This window comes from Anomalospiza imberbis, chromosome 6 (assembly GCF_031753505.1).
Source record: "Anomalospiza imberbis isolate Cuckoo-Finch-1a 21T00152 chromosome 6, ASM3175350v1, whole genome shotgun sequence".
NCBI lineage: Eukaryota > Metazoa > Chordata > Aves > Passeriformes > Viduidae > Anomalospiza > Anomalospiza imberbis.
In genome coordinates, this window is record NC_089686.1 from 20,037,200 (window position 1) to 20,059,070 (window position 21,871).

General features: G+C 38.2%; 1 long non-coding RNA gene across 2 annotated transcripts; it reads left to right on the plus strand.

The window, feature by feature from the left end:
- The first annotated feature begins 1,769 nt into the window (after positions 1–1,769).
- On the plus strand, positions 1,770–21,199 carry LOC137475412 (uncharacterized). 2 transcript variants are annotated; one of them, XR_010999875.1, is made up of 4 exons: positions 1,770–2,310; positions 3,662–3,781; positions 16,584–16,646; positions 20,809–21,199. It is a non-coding gene; the product is annotated as an uncharacterized lncRNA (long non-coding RNA). The 2 variants fall into 2 exon arrangements; XR_010999876.1 differs by lacking the exons at positions 16,584–16,646; positions 20,809–21,199 and adding an exon at positions 6,843–8,224.
- Positions 21,200–21,871: the final 672 nt, after the last annotated feature.

Below are 21,871 nucleotides of genomic sequence, written 5' to 3' on the forward strand. Positions count from 1 at the left end.
AAAACAATTCTCAAGAAACTAAACTAAGTTCCTTATCAGTCCCTTTTCAAATGGAAGTAAAACCTCACTTTTTTATATTACATGGATTTTGAAATTATTACACAGATATTCCCTGACCCTTAACATTTTCTTTGCAAACACCATATTCCCTAAAGTCTCTACTATCTCTCTTCAATCCCAGTGATGTTTGTCTTCATCTTTCCTCCTCAGCAGATCTCCTAGGTCTGGGGCTGAGCAAGAAAGAGAATGTGTCTCCTTCATGAGCCACATCAGGGAGTGGATTTCATCCTCTGAATTATTCATTCTTGAACTTTGCACAGCACATAACAAAGTAACTAATGACATACTTTAGCAAGTCCATGTGGTAGCAGTCAACTGTTCTGTATTGCAATATCTCACATTCAGCTCTGCTTTGAGCCCATTTCCAAAAACAAAAGGAAACACAAAGACAAATTTAACTTTCTGAATTCACTAGTGTAGGTGAGTTAGACTGCTCAAAATTAGTAATGAGCTATATTTCCTATTTTGTTCATAAAGCCTACTGACTATTCATTTACTTCTGATTTTTGACTGTTTCATATTCAAAACTCTATGGCTCTGATATCAAAAAAAAAGGAGGATTCATGTTTTATAGACATCTATATATAAAGCAGAGCTTTGTGTATAAAATACACAGACATTCTAAATCATTGATACTTGAGTTAAAGCCTGCATGTTATCTGTGTTCAGCTGCCAAATTTAAATTCTCCAAAGATCTGGAAGGGAATAATTAACTGTACCTATTTCACATCAGTGTGGAAGTTTTGATAAAAATACCCCATATCTACAGAGGAAAGGGTACAAAATAACTCACTTCTTTTCAAGTCTCTTTTTCAAACAGGAAAAAGGATATATTGATGTGATTAAGCTATTTTAAAACCTTCAGCAATTACAGATGATTCATTCAGCACTTCCTGGAGTGCTCCTGATCAAGTTTGTCAAGCAGAAAAGTTGTCTAGGAGGCTGTGCTCTGGCAGTGATTACACATTTTCCGCTGATGCTGAAATAGTCAACACTTTAGAGGTAGTTGTGAGGTTTATGTGTTTCCCTTTGCTGCAGATATGACTGGGGTATTCATGTAAAAACCAGCACTGTAGAAAGCTAGCCTGGGGGAAAATCTCTTATCCTCTTATTATATTGCTCCTATATTTGAAGTCTGAAGCCAGCATGTATAGCAAACATCTGCAAGCTGAAAACGGAAGCATTCTTCCAACTCCGTTATCACAGGAATATTGTCACATCAGAACAGACTGGTTTCATTCTGCTTTGGTAAACTGATCCACAAGCTTAACCTTCGTTTGAAACCTCTAGGGCTGTAACAAAACAAGTGCTGTGCTCATAGCAGAAATGCCTTGTCAGTGCATTTTTCCAGTGGGACTATTACACAGCACAGACTAGGAAGACCCTTCCCTAGAAGAAACCCAACAGACTGACAATACTTGCCACTTCCTTATGACAATTGTACCTTTTTTTTGTAAAGTAAACTTAAGATGTTTAAACCTGTATTGTGTTTATGTGGCAAGGTTTTATAGCAGGGGCTCTGTGAGAAACCCCAGAACTCTTCCCATGTCGTACAGAGTTGGAGGAAATGGTGTTTTTAGTTTTGTTTCTGTTTCTCACTATGCTACTCACTTTTTAATTGGCAATAAAATAAACTAATCTTCCCCACGTATTTTCCAGACCACAGGATGTCAGCTTGGAATGTGGTTTCAGAAGCTCCATCCCTACTGACATAAAGCCCACAGAGTCTCTATGGAGCTTGTTGCTCAGTTTATAGCCATGACACCCTGGTGACTCAGTTTTGACCACCTTCCTTGTAAAGACACCTTCATTTGACAAGCAGCAACCTCCTGAATGACAAGCAGCATCATGTCTCTAGAAAGACATGGCTTAGTGGTGAACATGACGGTGCTGGGCTGGCACCTGGACTCAGTGATCTTGAAAGTCTTTTCCAACCTTAATGACTCTGTGATCCCTTGATTCTACAATTCTAATATTCTATAATTCTATGATTCTATGACATGCCAACCTGACAGCCCAGACAGAGCTGGGGAAAAGCAAAAATGAAATGGCCCCATATCAAAGAACCTTCTGTATAAATGATTACACATTTGGTCAGTGTCACCTGCAAATATTATCTACTTGCATTTTCTCAAAAGCCATGAAGAACCTACAGATGCCTCTTACATCTGCTTTGGGACACACAGATTTGCCTGCAGCCATTGTCTGCTATCTCATGAACCAAGACTGATGAAAACATTTAGCAACCAGGTGAGTAATTGAGAAAACTTACTCTTGGGATAGCTCCTTAAAAGAGTTGTTACTAGATTCATGAAATATTATGCCTGCAGCAAGAACTGATAAACTATCCCTTCAGCTCCAGACAGATGATATTAATTTTTTTTTCACACCAGTGGCACATTAATGGAGAAAGACTTCTTCCACATTCCACAGATCTGACACTGACAGCTGTACAGAAGTATATATGCAGCTGGGTCTCCTGTTCAGTACATAAAAGGAAGATCAAAGCATGTTCACTAATTGAGAGGAGCTTGCCAAAGGGTATATTGCATTTGTTTTGTCTTCTGATCAGATGTGTGCACTCTTCATATGTTAAAATAGGGAACTTTAAAGAAGAAACAAACTTCACAAAAACCTAATCAATCTCTGCTTAATGTTGATGTATATGAAGTTTTTGGCACTAGTATAGAGAAGAAAATACTTTTTAACTACATGCAAAAATGAACCACCCACCACAAAATTCATAGGCAAGTCCTAATGCATAAGTCCTGGTTTAAAATGGTTTTGATTCATACGGGCATCCTATTTTTGCCCCAACCTTGTTCTCGGTATTCTATTTTAGAAAGGCTGTGAAACACTTATCCAGGAATACCCTGAGAAATACAGGCTATTTCAGCCCAGACTTCAAAAACTTCTCAGTTTTGTGGTGCAATTGGTGTACATTTTTGATACTTCACAGAAAGAAGGGTTATCTTCTGAATGTATTTTGACAGCATATTCTGGTCATTTAATATGAAAAAAAAATGTAATGGCAATGCCACTCATAAATATAAATAAAAAATATATTGGAGATATAGGAATGTACCTGTACTAAATACACATATAGATACACTTCCTATGTTACATATACACTCTGTGCTACAGACAGTCTTTGACAGTTTAGGGAACTTGAAAACCTGTTTCAACAAATCCATGCATGGCTCTGCAATTATCACATTCTTCAAAAAAAAAAAAAAAACACTGCTGCAGTCTTGTGTTATTTTTAGACATTTACAGATATCCCCAGTAACAACAGGGAAGAAAATGTTAAGAAAATATGGAAAGGTTTACATAAACACTAAATAATTATTAAAGTAAAAAAAAGACAATTATTTTTACCAATTTCCACCTTTTAGTTGTTATATTTGAGAATTTTAGTATGCAGCTGAAACTTCAAGTGTATTCTCAGTATATTTTCTTTAGCAAATGTGCTCTTCACTCAGACTAATGCTTTCACACACATATTCCCATGCTTCATAAAAGCATTCCCAGCATTAGGTGGGTTTTAAAGAGACAGACTAGAGTCTGGAAGTCACAACAAACTAAATTTTGCATATTTCAGCCATTAACAAGAGAGTCCTTCATTATCCAGAGACCAAATGTGTCTGCTGATGCATATTCTTGAACAGACTTCTCTTCCTAAAATGTGTTTCATACAGCACAAGGCTTTCTGAGTTACAAGGTAGTTATTAAATTTGTTATAGATGTCTATTTTCTGCCTGTTTTAGTTGAAAAGTATTGACTTTTCCTTTATCCACATCATCTTGCTCCAAATGTCAGACACCTCTGAAGCATAAAAAAGCGAGTTGTAGCTTTCTCAAATTCATTTAAATGTAGTTTTTAGAAAATACCCTTCAACAACACAGCCAGGACCTGACCTGCACAGCTCTCACTTTCTCTCTCTTTGCTAGAAAAGTCTCTTATTCCCCGTCTTGTGATCGAACACCAGATTTATTTTGAACAGTGAGCCCATTTTAACATCTTGGATTAAAACAGATAAGCAGCAAATACAGTAAAATTTAGTAACAATCTAATTCACACTCTTTACCCAGCTGTTTCACTTCTATTGATTGCTTCTTTCAAAAGAAAGCTTTCTACTCCTCAGACTTTTAATGAGCTTCTTACACACTTTTAGGGACTTCCTATTTTGATTCCCATTCAAAAAATGTTTCTTTCAAGATGCCACAAGTTTTTTCTGAAATCGTGGCTATTCAGCCATGTGAGAGCAAAGTGCATGTTGCTTTCCCTGTTGGAGGGGAAAGACTGGATGTGTGTCTTCAGAAGTTTGTTTCTCTTCACACAGCTGGACATGTCTTCCTTCAGTAAACTCAGGCTTTAAAACAGTCTGTTCTTATATCTCCATTTTATACCCAGCGGTAGCTCTTTTCAAAATATAAACCACTATCCAGCCTGACAAAAAAGCTCTATCCTTAACCTAAAAGCTTCTGGTATAAGAACATCTAAATTCACCAGCAATTAGTCACAGTGTTTTTGGAAACATCTTCAAAATTTTCTAGAAAGAGTTAAATGCTACCAGCATACATTAGTTTCATGTAGCTGTTACTTGCATGTTTACCCAGCAGGTCTTAAAAAGAAAGCTGTACTCTGTCCTTAAATTAATGTTAAAACTTTTTCCTATTTTTTGGGTTTTTTTGTTTTTTCTCCTTGGACTATGTTCTGGACTACCCACTTACTACTCAGTTGCCTATGATGTCGATCTTTCCAGTTTCATAACTTTCACAAGCAGACCACAACAAATAATCTACAATAACTCATATTTATTTCATGACTGGAGAACAGCTGGCTAATCAAAACAAAAGATAAGCCCTCTAAAGTATTAGTAAAAGTATATTTATAAAGCAAGTCTTTATACAGTGTTGAGAATTATAATTATAATAGTCTATTCTGCTCTTGGACCTAACAATGTTCACTTGGCATTATTCTGTATATTTTTTCATAGAATAACTTTTACCAAAGCTGGTGGTCCCTGTAAGTTTTTCAAAAAAGGGGTATTTCCATTGTATACTGATATCCAAAAGCCATCAGGCTGCAATTTACCTCTCTGGCTTATGCCTCTAACCCTGAATACTGCTAAGCTGAGGACTTTTCTGGAAATGTTTTTGTTTCCATTGCCTGGAAGTGTTCTTCCTAACAATTGGCACCCACAGTGGCTCTCCAGCTTTTTTAAAGCTTGTTTTCCTTAAGAGCTGCACCATAATCTGAAACTGAATTGTTCAAAATGGCCAGAATTTATTTTTTTTCTGACTCAGAGAAAGCCCTTTGCTTTATATACACACCTTTCTGCCTGATATTTACCCATACTTTTTCAGTTCTGCTGACACACACAGACATGTTGATTTTCTGGGATCTCATTCATGAGTTCTTTTAAATAATCACACACTGGATGATTCAAGTCTTCCTTATGATTCATGAACATTGTATCACTTGTCAAGATACTGATAATGAACTTGCATTTCTATGAAAGAGTGCTACGTGATTGTAAGCAGTGTGAAATGGGCTATGAAAATGTTTTTATAACCAGCTGGTAACTGTCTTTGGCATGCTTCAAAGGCAGGCAAACCATTTCATCACATCTACAACTATACAATGAACCCAGGTAATTACTGGGAGGGAGAACTGTAAAAGCATTTACTGGAGTCAATGGTAATCCTAAAAAAAAACCAGCCAAACTTATTCTTTGGCCACATTTACCACATGAAGAATTTTGGAACAATTTCATAGTCTGGCATTTTGTGGAGCTCGCTGACTAAATTTTATTATTTCGTTCACCTGCCATTCTGACCATGCAAGTGAAAGGAAATGCTACTTATTTTAGTATTACGATAATGTTGTCAATTCTCAAAATAACAGAGGGAAGGAAAGGTGTCATCAAAGTTTTGGAATGTCCAACATAATAACCCCTGCTTTTGCTTAGAGAAAGGAATGGAATATTAAAAAAAAAATCAAAAACAAAAATTAAAACAGACAAAACTAAACAAACCCAAACCAAAACACAAACAAAGCAAACAACAAAACAAACCACAAAAACAAACAAACAGAATAGATGTCATAACCAGTTTGAATTTGTAGCAGAAAAAAATATAATTACTCCTTTTTGCAGCTAGTACATAGCCAGGCACTAAGGGTTGTGATAGCCAGCCCTTTTTTAGACACGTGCCCAACTTCCCACTCTAAGACATGCTCTTCTTTTTGTGCTCCTAGCTGGGTTCTACTGGCACATTCCCATCTTTTGAGATAACTGGCTTTCTTCTGTGTCTCGTAATAAAGAAAAGTATTATCCCACATCTCTTTAAAGTTCTGACTCTGGTTTACAGTAAGAGGTGAAATAACCATGGAAAAATTAATAATTCAAATTCTATGAATATCCTGTTCATTTAGTCATCAAGAAAGTACTTGCTCTCAGTTCATCACTCTGAAATTCATAAAATATCTCACCTCTTTTGTCTACAATACACAGTAGCCACTGAAAAGCTGGAGATGAATGCCAGTCTTATTCCTGCTTTGAGGAGGATGTACTGTGATGCTCCAGGAACATTAAGCTGTAAATATCAGTGAAGATAGATGCCTGGGTCATGCACTGAAAAATATTATGGAGTCTTCTTAACAACATAAATTTCCAGTCCTTCTTTTTTACAAAGTCTTTATATACTAAAAGGCCTATTCCTTGTGTAATCAAATATTTCATTTCAACACATTCAAGGTATTGCACTTTTTCTCCCCAGCACATAGATGTCAACCCTACAGCACCTCAGATTCTTTCCAAGCACACTGATATCAGCTCCACCGTACCTCAGACTGGGTAAAGAACTGCCAATCCATGAAGATCTTCATAAGGTCCAAAATGTGTTGCCTGTCTTCTGCAAACAAGTCATGAAGAAAATTCCTTTCTACTGAAATACATCATAGAATCCATTCCCATGAGCTATCAGTGCTCATAAAGCTCCCTTTCACAGGTATGACTGCTCGTTCCGTAAGAAAAATGACAGAACTTTAAATATGGTAATCAGACACTTAAACTCCCTGTGTAACCTAAATAAACTACAGCCAGGGATGTTTAAAGCAGTTCTTGTTGCTTTTTGAAACAAATGGCACTGAACTCTGCACATGCAGTTACAGCTCTGCAGTTTTTTGTGTCTGGAATGACTTTTGAGATTACTTTACTCCAAACTTTTTCACATCTGGACCTTGATAACTAAGGTTATCATGAACCTAACTGAAATCTGGGGTATAAAAAGATTCCCCTTTTACAGAATCACTGTAGCTTTTGATCTGAGTATATTTTCTAAATGCAGCTGTAGTGCTGACTGCTATTTTTTTTTCTGTCTAGCTACTCCAGTGTCTCCTGCAGCTGTTTTGCTGCTGCTGCTGCTATTTCTGCATTCATTGCAACCCCAATAGAAAGAGAAACGACAGAACAGAAAGTACATGTCACTAAAAGTATTATTTGGATCCCTCCTTCTTTGTGGATGAACATGTTAGAGGTGACGAGATTTACATCTATGAAACCTCAACTACAAACAGAGGCAATTTCAGAGTTGAATTCCTTTATTCTTTTAAAGATACTTACTGATCCAGTTGAGGAAATCCATAACAGAAAATTTCCCTTTCATTTATTTTCAATGAAAAGGTCAGTCAAAATATTGCAAACTATCATTGTAGAAAATAACTTTGCAATTACTCATTATGTCTTCAGAAGGCAGTTGAGTCAGTATATACCCCACACAGATAAATTCATAGAATACAGAATCATAGAATATGCTGAGTTGGAAGGGACCCATCAGGATCATCAAGTCTGACTCCTTGCCCTGTGCAGGTCACCCCAAGAGTTACACCATGTGCTGACAGCATTATCCAAATACTTCTAGAACTCAGACAGGCTTGGTACTTTGACCACTTCCCAGCCTGTTGTAGTACCCAACTACCCCATTCCACTTTTTCCTGATATCAAATATAAACCTCCCCTGACTCATGCCATTTCCTTAAGTCCTGTCACTGGTCACAACCTTGAAGAGACAGTTATCTGCCACTCCACTTCCCCTCATGAGGATGCTGAAGACTGCAGTGAGGTCTCTCCTCAGTCTTCCCTTCTCCAGGCTGAACAAACCAAATTACTTCAGTCACTTCTCATAAGGCTTTCCTTCCAGACCCTTCAACATCCTCACACCCTCTTTTGGATTCTCCCTAATAGCTTTATATCTCTGTTATATTATGGCACCCAAAACTGCCCCCAGCACTAGAGGTGAGGCTGCCCCAGTCAGAGCAGAGCAGGACAATCCCCTCCCTTGCCTGGCTGGTGATGCTGTGCCTGATGCACCCCAGGACAGAGTTGGCCCTCCTGGCTGCCAGGGCACTGCTGACTCGTGTTTGATTTGTCGTTGATCTGGACCTGCAGGTCCCTTTCTGCAGGGCTGCTCTCTGGCCTCTCGTTCCCCAGTCTGTGCTCACAACCAGGGTTGCCCCATCCCAGGTGCAGAATCTGGCACTTTCTCTTGTTGAACTCCATATGGTGGGTGATTGGTCTTTCTAATTTGCCAAGTCTTTCTGAATACATCCCCACATCTTGGCTCAGTTCTTCCCTTCTTCATCAGCATCCATTGCAGGGCCACTCTTCACTTTCAGCCTCACCAAGCTTTTATGTCATGAGGAGACAAATCTGCCCTGGGGAGAAGACCTCTCTCCATTTTTAGGATCTTCAGCAGGCTGTGTGCCATTATTAGCAACTAGGAAGACGCTGTTTTTCAGAGGGATTTTCATATCACTTCCTCATCAGCTTCCCCCAGGATATGTTAAGCTAAGATGTCATCTGCAGAGCCTTTCCTACTGTTTTGGGATTTTGGCTGACGAATGCCCCTTAGCTTTTCTCACCCTTGCAGACAAGCTCCAAATCTTGAGTTTGTTTTTTTGGGTTTTTTTTTTTTTTTGTTTTTTTTTTGGTTTTTTTTTTGTTTTTTTTTTCCCTAGGAAAGTTGCCTCCTGGGTCCTTCAGCAACAGAATTTGCTCTGTTTAAAAAGTTAATTATGTCAGTGTGAAGCTTCTAGACTTGCTGGTGTTTAACACATCTAGTTATTTACCTGCCTTAAGTTAGTAATTCACATAGAATTGTCTTCCTTATTTCCTCTCCTTTACCCATCCTTGGGATATCTTTTGCAAAAAGCACAAGCTGCATAGTCTACCTTGCAGAGGCTTCACTATTGTGAATAACATTGAATGGCCCTGATCATTTCTTCTTTTTTCTTCAAATTCTTATCAGGGCATGTCTCAACAAATATTAGAGCAAATATCATGCTGTATATAACCTTTTATTTTGCAGTAGCTGCTAAGCTGGGAGTCCTGGGAATCTTATCCTCAGCCTGGAAATAAATGCTTAGAAACTGAAAAATTTAACACACACATGCAAAAAAAAAATTACTTCTTGTGAAGTTCTGAAGTATCTTAAAAAACAAAAGCCTGAAATCAAGTACATCTAAAATATGGTTTCTTCAGTTCTTGTGCATAATTGTCCATGGAATTTCAAATATTTCCCGTTCTGAGGTCTCACCTTTCTTTCACCTTTTCTTTACAGCTTTTCAGCACCTTGAGAGGAGTCTGGTTTTGAAAGAACTATTATTATTACACTTTTATTACATATCTAAAATAGATTTCGATTTGCAAGCAGTAAGATGTACAATATGGTTAGAGGGGGCTTTTTAATATGTATTGATTAAAACATTTAGAGCTAGCAGAGAGGAATTTAGAGAAAACAAACACAAAGAATGTAGTACCAGCACACAGGCTACAGACATGCAACCTCCATCATAGATTCTCCTGCAGGATTTTAGAAATTTTTCTTTCTATACTGCTCTTAGTCATAGATTGGTCCAGGGAATTCCAGGGGAAAAAAATGGTGTATTTTGGTTAATGAGCAAATAAATGTTAGTTTGGAGTCCTATATGACAAATACTATGAATAGCACTGACACGTCAAAGGGGCAGATTTTTCTGGAGGAAAATATTACAGAGTATAAATTGTAACACTGCTGAAGGCAATCTTGCCTTGCCTCAGAATTTCTTAAGGATTTCAATAATCCACTGTTAGAAAGAAAAGCCTAAATGCAAGAAAGAAGCACTGATTAGTGAAGATATGTATGTAAATTTTTTTGTGTCTGAACACATATAAATGTACAAGTAGTTATAATCAACACTTGAGCTTTGCAGAAACTCATTTACAGGACTTTCAGATAGAAGAGAATAAATAAATTTAAAGGTTGAGTTTTCCTATCCTGCAGCAGGAAGGTTGCTTTAAACCAAGGTGCAGTGCAGTGTAAAAATGTGAAAAGTCCCAGAAACATTCAGTGAATGGATGGTGAAGATGACCACCATCCCCCATCACCTCTGCAAGTGCATTATACTGTGAAACTTGCAGGTTTTTTTCGTTCTTTCTACTAGCAAATGCATTTCACAAAATGTACAACTCTATATTTCTGTGTTACTCTGAAATGCAGAATAATAAATTACACTTTCTTTCTTCCACACAGGGACTAGAAATGTGATGATTTTAAAAAGAGAACAGAGACTTACAAAATCACAAGATGGCAGAATCACTGGTAGAAGAAAAAGCCTTCAGCTATAGCTGTACTCTCAACATATTTGTGGCAGAAGTGAAGCAATAGGTAACTATAGTAAAATGTGGTGAACCGGTGATCCGGGAAGAAATTATGATGTCTGGCTGCAGATCAGAAGGCTGAAGGATAGCTTTATTTATATTATATTACATTAATATACAACTTAAAGAGATACTATACTATTCTATATACTTACTTCTTACTTAGCTAACTCAAACTCGTGACTCTCTGCTGAGAGTCCGAGACACAGCCGGATCCCATTGGTCATTGAACCCAAACAGCCTTCACCAGAATCCCAGCCGGATCCCATTGGTCATTGAACCCAAACAGCCTTCACCAGAATCCAACCCAGCAATCACTTCAGGTAAACAATCTCCATGCCAAATTCCACGTGGGGAAAACAAAGGAGCAGAGGTAAAGTTTGTTTTCTTCTGTCTGTGCTTCTCCAAGAAATCCTGAGAGACAGAATTATGTCTCTCTGTCCAGAGAATGTGAATGTCACAGGTGACCACTTTAATTAATTAATAATTAATATTAGGAAGAAGTTGGTTGGGAGGGACCTCAAGAGTTCTTCAGTTCAGGCTTCTGATCAAAGCAAGGTTAACACTGAAATTAGACCACGTTGCTTAGTTGGTGTCTGAAAACAATGTGCTTGCTTCCCTTTTCAGTTGTGGGAAGGCTTCAATTTGGGATGGCTTCTAAAAACTTGAACTTAAACTGTCATTGTTAGGCATGGGAATCAAATCCATGCAGATTCACACTGGCTACAGTTTAAATGCTACTTGGCTATCTAGTATGTGACTTTTTAAACTTAATTTGATGTACCTAATGCATACACAGACAGAAAACAATTACAATTGGACAAATGTATGATTTTAGCTTATTTTATCTCAGAAGTTAAGTTTCATTATAACTAATAGATTTGTTTCTTTAGCACCTCTAGGTTTTCCTTCAATTAAATGTTTTTTTGATAAGTCATTTATAATCTCTCTTACAAGGTATTCATCCTTCATACTGTGTTAAGAGTTCATCAATCAGCTCAACAATATTAATTAAAAATCATGGTATAAGAATACATTCTTCTATGACTTTTAAGGAAGCATGATTTCAGGCTTTTTTTAACTAAACAAATAGCCTGCCACAAAGAGTCATATCCCAGTGCTCTGGGATAAAGTAACACTAAGAGCAATTTCCAGGTTTAGTTCAGCATAGGAAAACCACAGGTTTTGTTCCACATTTTCTTGGTGAAGTGCAAGTCATGCAATTAAAAATCTGTTGGCCCAGGGCATCTGTCTCACAAGCATTAGGACACAACTAAATATGGTGTGTATGGCAAGGCTTTTCTGAAAATATTTCATAGCTATGAAAAGCAAACATTCTACAGCTTTTGAAGTACTTGAAATTACTTTTGTTACCTGTTCCAGGTTCAATGAACTTTTTTTATCAACCTTTAGCAAACATGGCATTGTTGGGGCCACTCAATCTCTAATATAACTGCTACCACTACAAACATTATCTGCACTTCACAGGTAGGCCACGTGCAAAGACATGTTGCAATTTGTTTAACAAAGCTGCTAAACTGTGACTTGAAACCAGATGTCCAAAGTCAGAGCTGTTGTCTGACTTCTTTTCATGTTGTCATAGTAGGTTTTATAGTTTCACTGCCACACTAAACCTCACTTATACCATTGACATCTGACATGCCAACTATTTCACTTGGCCTGATAATCAAGATGTACCCATGGAACAATTAGGTCCATGCATTTGTCACTAGCACGTGCTTTTTGGTCCATCTGTATGGCTTGCTCCATCTAACTTCACCAAGAAAAATTTCCCCATCAATCCACCCCTTCCCCTGCTTTTGGATAGCAAAACAACTACTGCAGGTATTCTGATAGCAGATGCTGAATGCAGGGAAGTGCAACCTGTCTCACAAAGATCTGGAGCTGATAATTCCACTCATGTTTTTCCCTTTCTTTGACCAATCAGTTTCAAATCCATTAGCTTGACCCATACCATTTCTGAGAGCAGTCTCAGCACCTATTAAAGAGCCATCCATCCTCAACCAAAAAGAGGGAGTCTGCTCAATACCCAGTCACAGTCTCCATAATGACCAAAACACAGGATTGTCTTACTATACCATCAGTACAACGGGTGTTCATAGGGCCCAAACACCATCATATTGTCCTATTTGCCCTGTCACTGTAAGTTTTAATTTAAGCCTCACAGAAACTTCATGAGCAGAAGGCATTTAGCATATACTACAAATATTCACAAAGTTCTCTGAAAACTTCAAGTCCAAACATTGCATTTCTTTCCATGGCATGCGAGGGCTCCAGACCTTAAGACACCAGGTAGAATAAGTGCAGCAGAGTTCCCATGACTTTGCAATCATTGCTGAGCCTTCTCCAGTATCTCTTCCAACAGATCATATTTAATTGAGACAAAGGTCTTCCTCTCATGTGGAATTAATGAACAGTAATGCAGTTAGTTTTCCTGAGAGACATGTCACTTGTTAGCAGAAAGCTTAAGTGAAACAATGGTTTGCAATCTCCTGTGAGGATACACGAGTATCCTGCACAGTTCTCATCTGGTGCCTTATAACTGTCAGTTAAAGCACCTAAGGTGCTCCTGGAAAAAAAGATGCAGTTGGATAGTTCAGCTGGGTGAGCTGCTCATTCAAACCCACATCAAGAGGAGACATATTCATCCCAAGGACTCACAAAGGTCACAGATCTCATGCCGATTCCCATCAGTCTCTCCATTTCATTTTTCTAGCTAGTAACACTACTGCTGCAAAAGGGTGAATCAATCAGTCTGTGGTTCATGTCTCCTGCCTCTCTTCATCCAGTAAAGAGGGGGGATAGCTGCACGGATTCCTGCTTTCTGGGTCTATATGAACATGATCAAGTCATGAACTGCAAGGAGGAATCAGCTCAGAACTGACTCCTCTCAGCTCTTGTTGGACTTGTTCCTGATATACATAACAACCCAAGGGAAGAAAAGGGAAGAAGGGAAGAAAAGGGAAGAAAATTGACTTGGAATGAAAGATGGCATAACAATCTCTGTTTCAGTGCTTTGGAAAGGCTGGGGAGAGAACGGCTCTCATCACATCCTGCTTTGTCTTTACTCAGATGTAGCTACCTCTCATTTCCAATGAAAAATACCCTGACAGCAGTAGCTGAAGGGCTTTATAACAAGCTTATTGCAAAGCACAGCTAGCCCTGTATCCCTTGCTTCCAGTCAAAGATCCTAACTAAATCTTGTACCTGATTTCCTTTCCCACTGAGAGTGTTGTGAATCTGACATGCTGCCATACATTTGAAACATCATTATGGAGTTCATCTCCCAACCTTGCTTCTCTCTCTCCTCCCCCAGACACTTTTTGAACTGATCTGTTGTCAAGTGTCTTGTCTTATATTTGTCTTGCCTTATCTTAGGGCAAGTAACACGTCTTTCTCCATGCTTCTAAAATGTGTGTGATTTGATCCCACTCTATAAATGTTTTAGAATAACAATAGTAACAAAGGATGTTTGCACATCTCAGCTGTCAGGGAATCAAAGAAGAACATTTTCCACTCTAAATATTAACTGTTAGAGTCTTCTATTTGTATCATAATTGAAAACCATTATCATAATTGGCTAGCAAAGCCACCAAAGACACAGGCCTAAAATGGAAATGAATGAAGCAGCTATGGAAATGACATCTTAACAAGAATAATGAAATTCAAACCCCTACTGCAAGTACAGTGTATAATCCATTACATGGAGATTAGATGAGATATAAATACCTGAAGGATATAAGATGATTGATCTGACATGTCATCTGGTTTTGCAACCATAAAATGTCAAACAACAGGTATGTGAACACTGCAAATCACCTAACTACTGCTTTTTCATGGCTTTTTCATGGAGGGTGAGAAAGGAATTTGAAAACTTGCACTGTCAGGCAAGGCCTTATTCGATTCTGGGTGCAGCATTATAGCTGGGTTTTGGTCTCCTCCTTTTAACCCAGAAAGTCCTGTCAGGGCCTGAACAAATTTTGTATTAATTCCCTTGATCTGAAACTCATTGGATGAAGGTTCAATTCCTAGTCTACCCACAGTGTTAACCTCTTTATAAATCAGTTGCTTGCTCATGAGATGTAGCAATAAACCTGGCCTTTACCATTCACAGGTGCAGGAAACATTTCGTAATCCTCATGATATGCCAAAATACTGTATCAATTCTGGGTACTGTCATATTCAGACTGCTAAGAAACCTCAAAGGCATAGAAAAAGAAACAATCAAGACTATATTAAGAGCATGGGAGGTAGGGAAGGGTTGATTCCTGGAAGAGGTTTCTACTCCCAAGGTACTCAGCTGAAAAAGCCAGGGTTTTAGTAGACTTTTTAGAATCTCTAGAAATTCCCTGTTTCTCACTGATTTTTAAGTGGATTGACGAGTCTTCTAAATCCCTTCCTATTGAGCTAGGGAGAAATCTTCATCCACATGTGAGTTATTCCAGTGGAAATTACCTATCCTGATGTTTTTATCATTGCTATTTTTGTCGTGGTGGTCCAGAACCTCACAAATGCATATTAACCATAGAGGCAGCTCAATACAAAGATAGGACAGACATCTGAGAATTCTAAGGCTGGAAAAAAATTGTTTATCTTCCTTTACAAAGCTCATTCACTAGAATCCATGCAACAGAGCAGGAACTCTAATGTTTAGACACTAGTCAGATATTCCTGATTTCACCCAAACCATCAAGAAACTCCAACAGTGGGTGGTTGTAAGGGCATTTTGCAGCAAAGCATGTTTCAATTACAGATACTTAATGTTCATAATTGAAGGACACGCCACAATCAGTGTAGCAAAATTAAAGGGACGACAAGAAGGGTGATGCTCCTACTATGCATTTTCTCTAGACAGCTTTTAGCCTGAACCACTCATGCTGGTGGTTTCTGTAACACATACACCAACACTGCACTTTAAGTGCAGGCAGCCATTGAGCATAGCTGGGGGAAAAAGTCTCAATCTTAGCACAGGCTCAAATACACACATGGTTTCTTTAAAGAGGGCACATTTTCAGTTTAACCATGCTATATTCTATCTTACCAGATTTTGGCAAATTTCTGTCTGGTCTGGATTTTGTAACACACCAGTCAAAGGCTCCTGATTAGAAGGATCCATTCCATGAGCACAGCAAAAGACTGGAGGACAGCTAGGATAATTCACTGAATTTGGATAGCCATGTATTATCCTTCAGGTACATACAGACTGGAAGTATGTAGCTAAAAGTAATCTCATAATTTGCAATAATCATTAATGGTAAAACCTGAAATCCACAGTCTTACCTCCTTATTCAGTAGTAACTAAACCCTTTGATCTCCAAGACTGTCTCCTCTACTCATAACAACCTTACTAGCAGATTTATAGCCATAAAGTAATTACAGAAACAAATTAATTATTTGGAAGGTAAACTTGCACCAAGTTACACAGGTTGCTTTAAAGACACTTACAGAGAAGAAGATGACGATTTTCTTGAAGTCTTTCTAACTTTACTCCAAGCCCTGGCTGTTGTGAAATATCCTTCCACAATAACTGGAGAAGTGCTTTACATTATAGGAAGGAGCAGTCTACTAAAGTGTGGTCTGCTTTTATGCTGTTCATTTCAGGCTGTCCCCACTTAAGCCATGTGCAATTTGTACAGATTTCATTAATGTCAGAGCCATTACATTTGTTCAGCAGCTAATGGAAAATATTAAGTGTACTGGAATAAATAAGGCTAAGTAGAAGAGGCCTTAATATTGGCATTCAGTAAGCTCTCTTGTCAAGCTGTCATTTTTTGCATGTTATTGTCTATACATATTCTAGAGAACAAGCTGCAGGAAGGCTGGAATAGGAAGATACCAGGACACCACTCCAGGGTAGCTACAGGTAACTCCTAGCTAGCTGTGTCAGCAGTTGCTAGTGGTCATTTTTAATCTCTCAGTGTGCTACGTGTAACTCTTAAATAGCTTGAAGGCAACTAGCCTGAAAATTTCCACAGGATGGAAGACCCTTTTCGTAATCAAGAGATTAAGGAGAAATTGGAAAATTTGGGTTTCTATCCTTGGGTCTATCAACAGGTTATGCTGTGTGATCCCTTAATGGATTTTTTTTCACCACAATTACCCACATCACCACATTCTTTCTTCTGCCTTCTCTAGTTAGAGTGTTGCTACGCAAGTCAGATGCTACACCCTCTGCATACTTGAAAGCTTCCTGGTGTAGTGGGGATCCTTTCTGGATAGACAGTCAAGTATCAGAAGGCATGAACTAAGAATATTTCTGATTCTCTGAGTTTTTTAGGTATGATCTGATTGAGCGCCATGCACCAGGTTCAGTCTCAGTAGAGCTACTTGCGAGGTCCATTCCTACCTGCTCCAAAATTTGCTTTGCTGCTGTGTTACCTTCCTACCTAATTAGGATAATCTCAAGGAAGTGAGGCATTGGGAGGAATGAAGACTTCAAAAAATATAATTGCCTTCAGGAGAAAAAGATTCCCTTGTCAATTCAACTTTGTCTGCCTGGTTTAAATGTCATAGCATTTTATTCTCATCCCCCTCACCCTGGCTCCCAGCTTTCAAGTTCTGCAAACTGTTTGAATGAGCAGCACATGCTGACACACAATGATGTTTGAGTCATTCACATGAATGTTTTTTCTACCATTGCTCTGTACAATACTTCTAAGGTATCAGATTAAAACAGTGGGCTGGCCCACTTAACACACCCCAACTAACTAACTACCTGACAGAAAAGACCAGAGAAGGTGGCATTTCCCCTTAGAATTTCAGTTTTTTGCCTCTGATATTAACAGATAATGAAAATAATTAAAACCCAGCTGTGTTGTTTCACTGAGGGTTTTTTTGTCATCCAGCATTCAGATCAGTGATGTAGCTGCTTCAAGTACTTACAGATTTATCCCTGTATTTCTACAGTTAAGCAAATATAGTTCATAACCAGATATTGTCTGGGCCATTGAGGTCCGTTTTGCTTGTAGAGTGTGGTCTACATCAATTCAATGTTACCATGACCAGCCTCTCAGTCCCCTGAGATGACCATTTCTGCAAAACTTTACATGCTGGACTGCGCCACTTTTCAATTACGTGTCCATGACAGAGGGAATTAATACTGCTTTTCAATGTTTTGACAACATATTAACAGATGTTATATAAGATCTTTCTCCAAGCAGCCCCAACCACAAAATTTTTCTTCAGTGTCAGCTGTTTAGTACTAGTGTTACCCACCCTATTTTTCATTTTCTTTGGCTCAGCCATAACAGACTTCTCAATTCCTACTCCAGTTTGATTTAATCTCATCTGAGCATGGGGAGAAAGTCAGAAACTTATACAGACAAGTATACAAAAATTCTCATCATTAGCTTTCTTATGGAAAGAAGGACTAATACTTTCCTTCTTCTTGTGGAAATGCATTGATCAATATCCCTCAACTTAGCTGAACCTGATGTTTAAGCATGAGTTTACTTCAATATGTTTCCTTTGTTTCTGGTCACGTATTTATCTTAAGGAAAATCCAATTTAAAATGTTATTCTAATATATTCTTATAGATGTTGTTTAACCAGTAAACTCTTTCCACTTTTCTCATAATAATTCGTCTAATTTGCTAATTACCTACATCCAACATATTGATTCTTCATCAATTCAAATTCTGTTGCCATCATAAAACAAACAAACAACAAAAACAAGCAAACAAACAAAACAAAATCATAATGTAGAGTAGAACATCATGAGACATTTGATTCCATTTCCCACTTCCTGCATGTATTTAATTATGTTCTCAGATAATATTTTTACTTATAGTCTATATCTATTGTTTATATAGCATTCTCCCACTTTTTATCTGTTTGGGGTTTTTTTCCTGGTGTTTGACTTGAAACACAGACTACAAGTCTCCAGTACTTATAACTATAGTCTTCCAACTGAAACATTTCATGCTCTTGAGTTCTGGTTTTAACTCAGAAGAGTATTTTCAACTGCCATTTCTTCATCCTTTCTAATCTTTGTCTGTACCCTTAAGATCAACAACACCATCACTATTATTACTGAAAATCTGCAGCAAAGTATTCTGTCTGTTTTGAGGAGTATCTAAATTATTATCTCAGTCTCATCCTCACTGAAGAATCATTCAAGTTTTCTTTTTCTCATTTTCTCTTAATGTTTTAAGAACCTGTGGCTGCCCTGTGCAAGACCTAACTCAGATTGACTTCTCCTATTTCCCTCTTTTCCTACACTTACCAGATAGTTTTGTGCTGATGTGTGCTTTATTCCATGTATTTTTAGATATGTTTCATTGGTTTGCTTGAACACTCTTCAAATGCACATTTATCTATTTTCTCTTCATTTCTCCTCATCCTAAACTGTTCTCTGTTCCTTGAAAAATAATATCCAAAATTCAGCACTAAAATACAGAATAGTTGTGCTGATGATCATTTTAGGTGACAATCAGGTCTAAGCCCCCTTTCCCATGCCTGACAATCAGAACCACTACTGCTTACACTACAAAGGCAGATTCTTTAGTCATCTACAAAGATCCCTATTTTTTGTAGAGGAAGAGGTTGCCTAAGACTAACTGATTGTTTTTTGTATCTCTGCAATGAACATAGTTCAGTGTTTCCTGGGCAGATCTCAAAGATCTCCTCAATGCAGTTCTTACCATTCAGGCAGACTTTCTATCTCCCATCTTCTTTGCACATTCAGCTATCTCTCACTCTATTTTATGCTTGTGTTCACCATTTTCTAAAGGCATTCCTGGGTTGTAGCAATGTAATCAAGTTTGTGTATCTATAAACCAGACTCAGATAATGTGAGTTCTGGGCTTTTTGTGCATTTTTAAATGTTTCTTAACCTTTTTTCCCCCTTAAGTTGCTTAAGCAGTAAGAAAACTCAAGACTAGGATCTGTCATCTTTTTAATTATCTACATGAAGAATTTTGTGGATGAGTTACACATGGTAATGTCTTAGGACTGTTGGAGGGCTAATTCCATTTTTTTGCACTAAGGCTGGTCAGTACAACCTTTACAGATACTACTTTTTCTTCTCATAAATTTCTCGTTCAAAGTGGGTATTAATAGGAATTTTAATCTGTAGGAGATAGACCAGATAATGAAGATATGTAGTTAATTATGGTGAAAGTCCAGCCACTGCACTTAGGGTAATGCAGTGGGATTTGGTGGTTACTCTGCCTTAAGGAACATTTTCCATTTAATTTTAAATATTACTTTCAAATCCCCTTCAAAGTTGTTTCTAATAATCTGAAAACTTTTAACTGTAACTGCATACTTTACCTCTTGGCATTAGACTACAGATACACATCTCCAAGTGCTAACCCTCTGAACAGGGTTAGAAACCTACACCAGGCCGAGTGCCTTCATTCATCATTGTAAGCTTGTGAATGACAAGCAGTATATCGTTGGTGGTAGCAGCTGAGAACAATAATTTCTATTAAGTATAAAACCAATATTCATGTTCCGAGACTAAATAACCCCAGGTTTCTGCCAACCTTCAGAACCATTAAATGCATGTTACTCTTGTTGAGAAATGCATTTAGGGCAGGTAGCTCTATTTTGCATTTTGGTGAAGTCTTCGGTCTCACTGTAGCTCTCTGAAACACACAGTTCTACAGATTCACAAGCATTTCTAAAGCTCAAACAGAGAGTGTAGGTGATTTGTGCATATTTTTCTTTTTTATGTATGCACCCTCCTAACAACAGCCTCTGTCACACCCTGCCAAAAAAAAGTAATTTGTCAGGGAGAGGTAATTTCTGACTCTAAAATCATCCACAAAAGTCTTTGATTATGTGAGACAACTGGTCCAGAAGCCACTGCCTGGAGGCCAGGCACCACCCTGCTTCAAGGAGCTGTCTTCATAAGGTAGATGGAGTGGGAGTGCTCATGGCAAGAGCATAAGCTTGATGAATCAGGAATAAGCCTGTCTGTCTGCAGTCAGACAGCATCCTGAGCCCAGCAAGAGTAAAGGGCCTTCCCTCTACTGTGTTGTTTGCTAAACAATTTCTCTTCTGTTAGTTTTGTTTGGCAGGTAAAACACTGGCACTGTCCTGACTCCTCCTCACAGCTAATGTCTCTGATTCTCTGTGTGCAGCCATGTATCTGCCTGACTTGTGAAGTTATTAATCAAAGAATCATAGACACACAGAGTGGTTAGGGCTGGAAGGGACCTTGAAGATCATTTAGTTCCAGCCCCTGCAATCTGCAGGTTGTTTCTTTATAAGCAGGTGTTTTAAGTGACAGAAGAGTGAATAAAGCAGCTTCTGTGAGCTCCATACCAGGTAGAATATGCCTAGGAATCAAAATGGCCTGGAGCCTGGACCAGTGCCTGAATCTAATCCTGGAAGACATCATCCACTTGGCAGGTTCAATGGCTAAATCCCTTGCTACTTTGGTCAGTTGAGAGGGCAAAATGACCATATTTTAAACCTTATATTAGCTTGTAAAATTACAAAAACACCATCCTTGTGTTCTGTGTGATCCTGTTTCGCCATACAAATAGAGAAAATTTGTTCTTCCCTTTATTATAAGCCATGGAGCTGAGCGACAATATTTTAAAACAAAAAAAGTATTCAAATGGGAAAAAAACAGTTCTTCCAGGTTCCTCTGCTCTAATACTGAACGGCAGCTTCAGAGGAACAAATAATCAAGTGAGGTATATGGAAACTCCTTCTTTTGTAAGCACATATGCAAGGAGATAAGTATTTGGAAAACCAAGAATAAACCAAAGTGCTGTATTTTGCAGGGAAATCTTCTGAGACTCTCGAATTCTCTTGTGCTTATATTTTGTGGGGTGCATGTACAAGGCTTATATCTACCACCCATGTGTCAAAATGTAATAGGAAATAAAATTAAAAAAACCTCATGGATAATTGATATAGAATACGTAGGCGATCTGAAGGGAAAATCAGAACTAGAGATGTGCCAGGGAACATAAAAAAGCAAAGAGAGAAAAAAAAAAAAAGATGATATTTAAAATGCCAGCCTCCTGTGAGCCCGTCTGCTTCCTATCACTTATTCTGCAGCTCTGGGTTCCCACGGTGGACTGCTGCTGCCATCTACTGCCACGAGCACCACCAGAGGCTGAGCTCCTC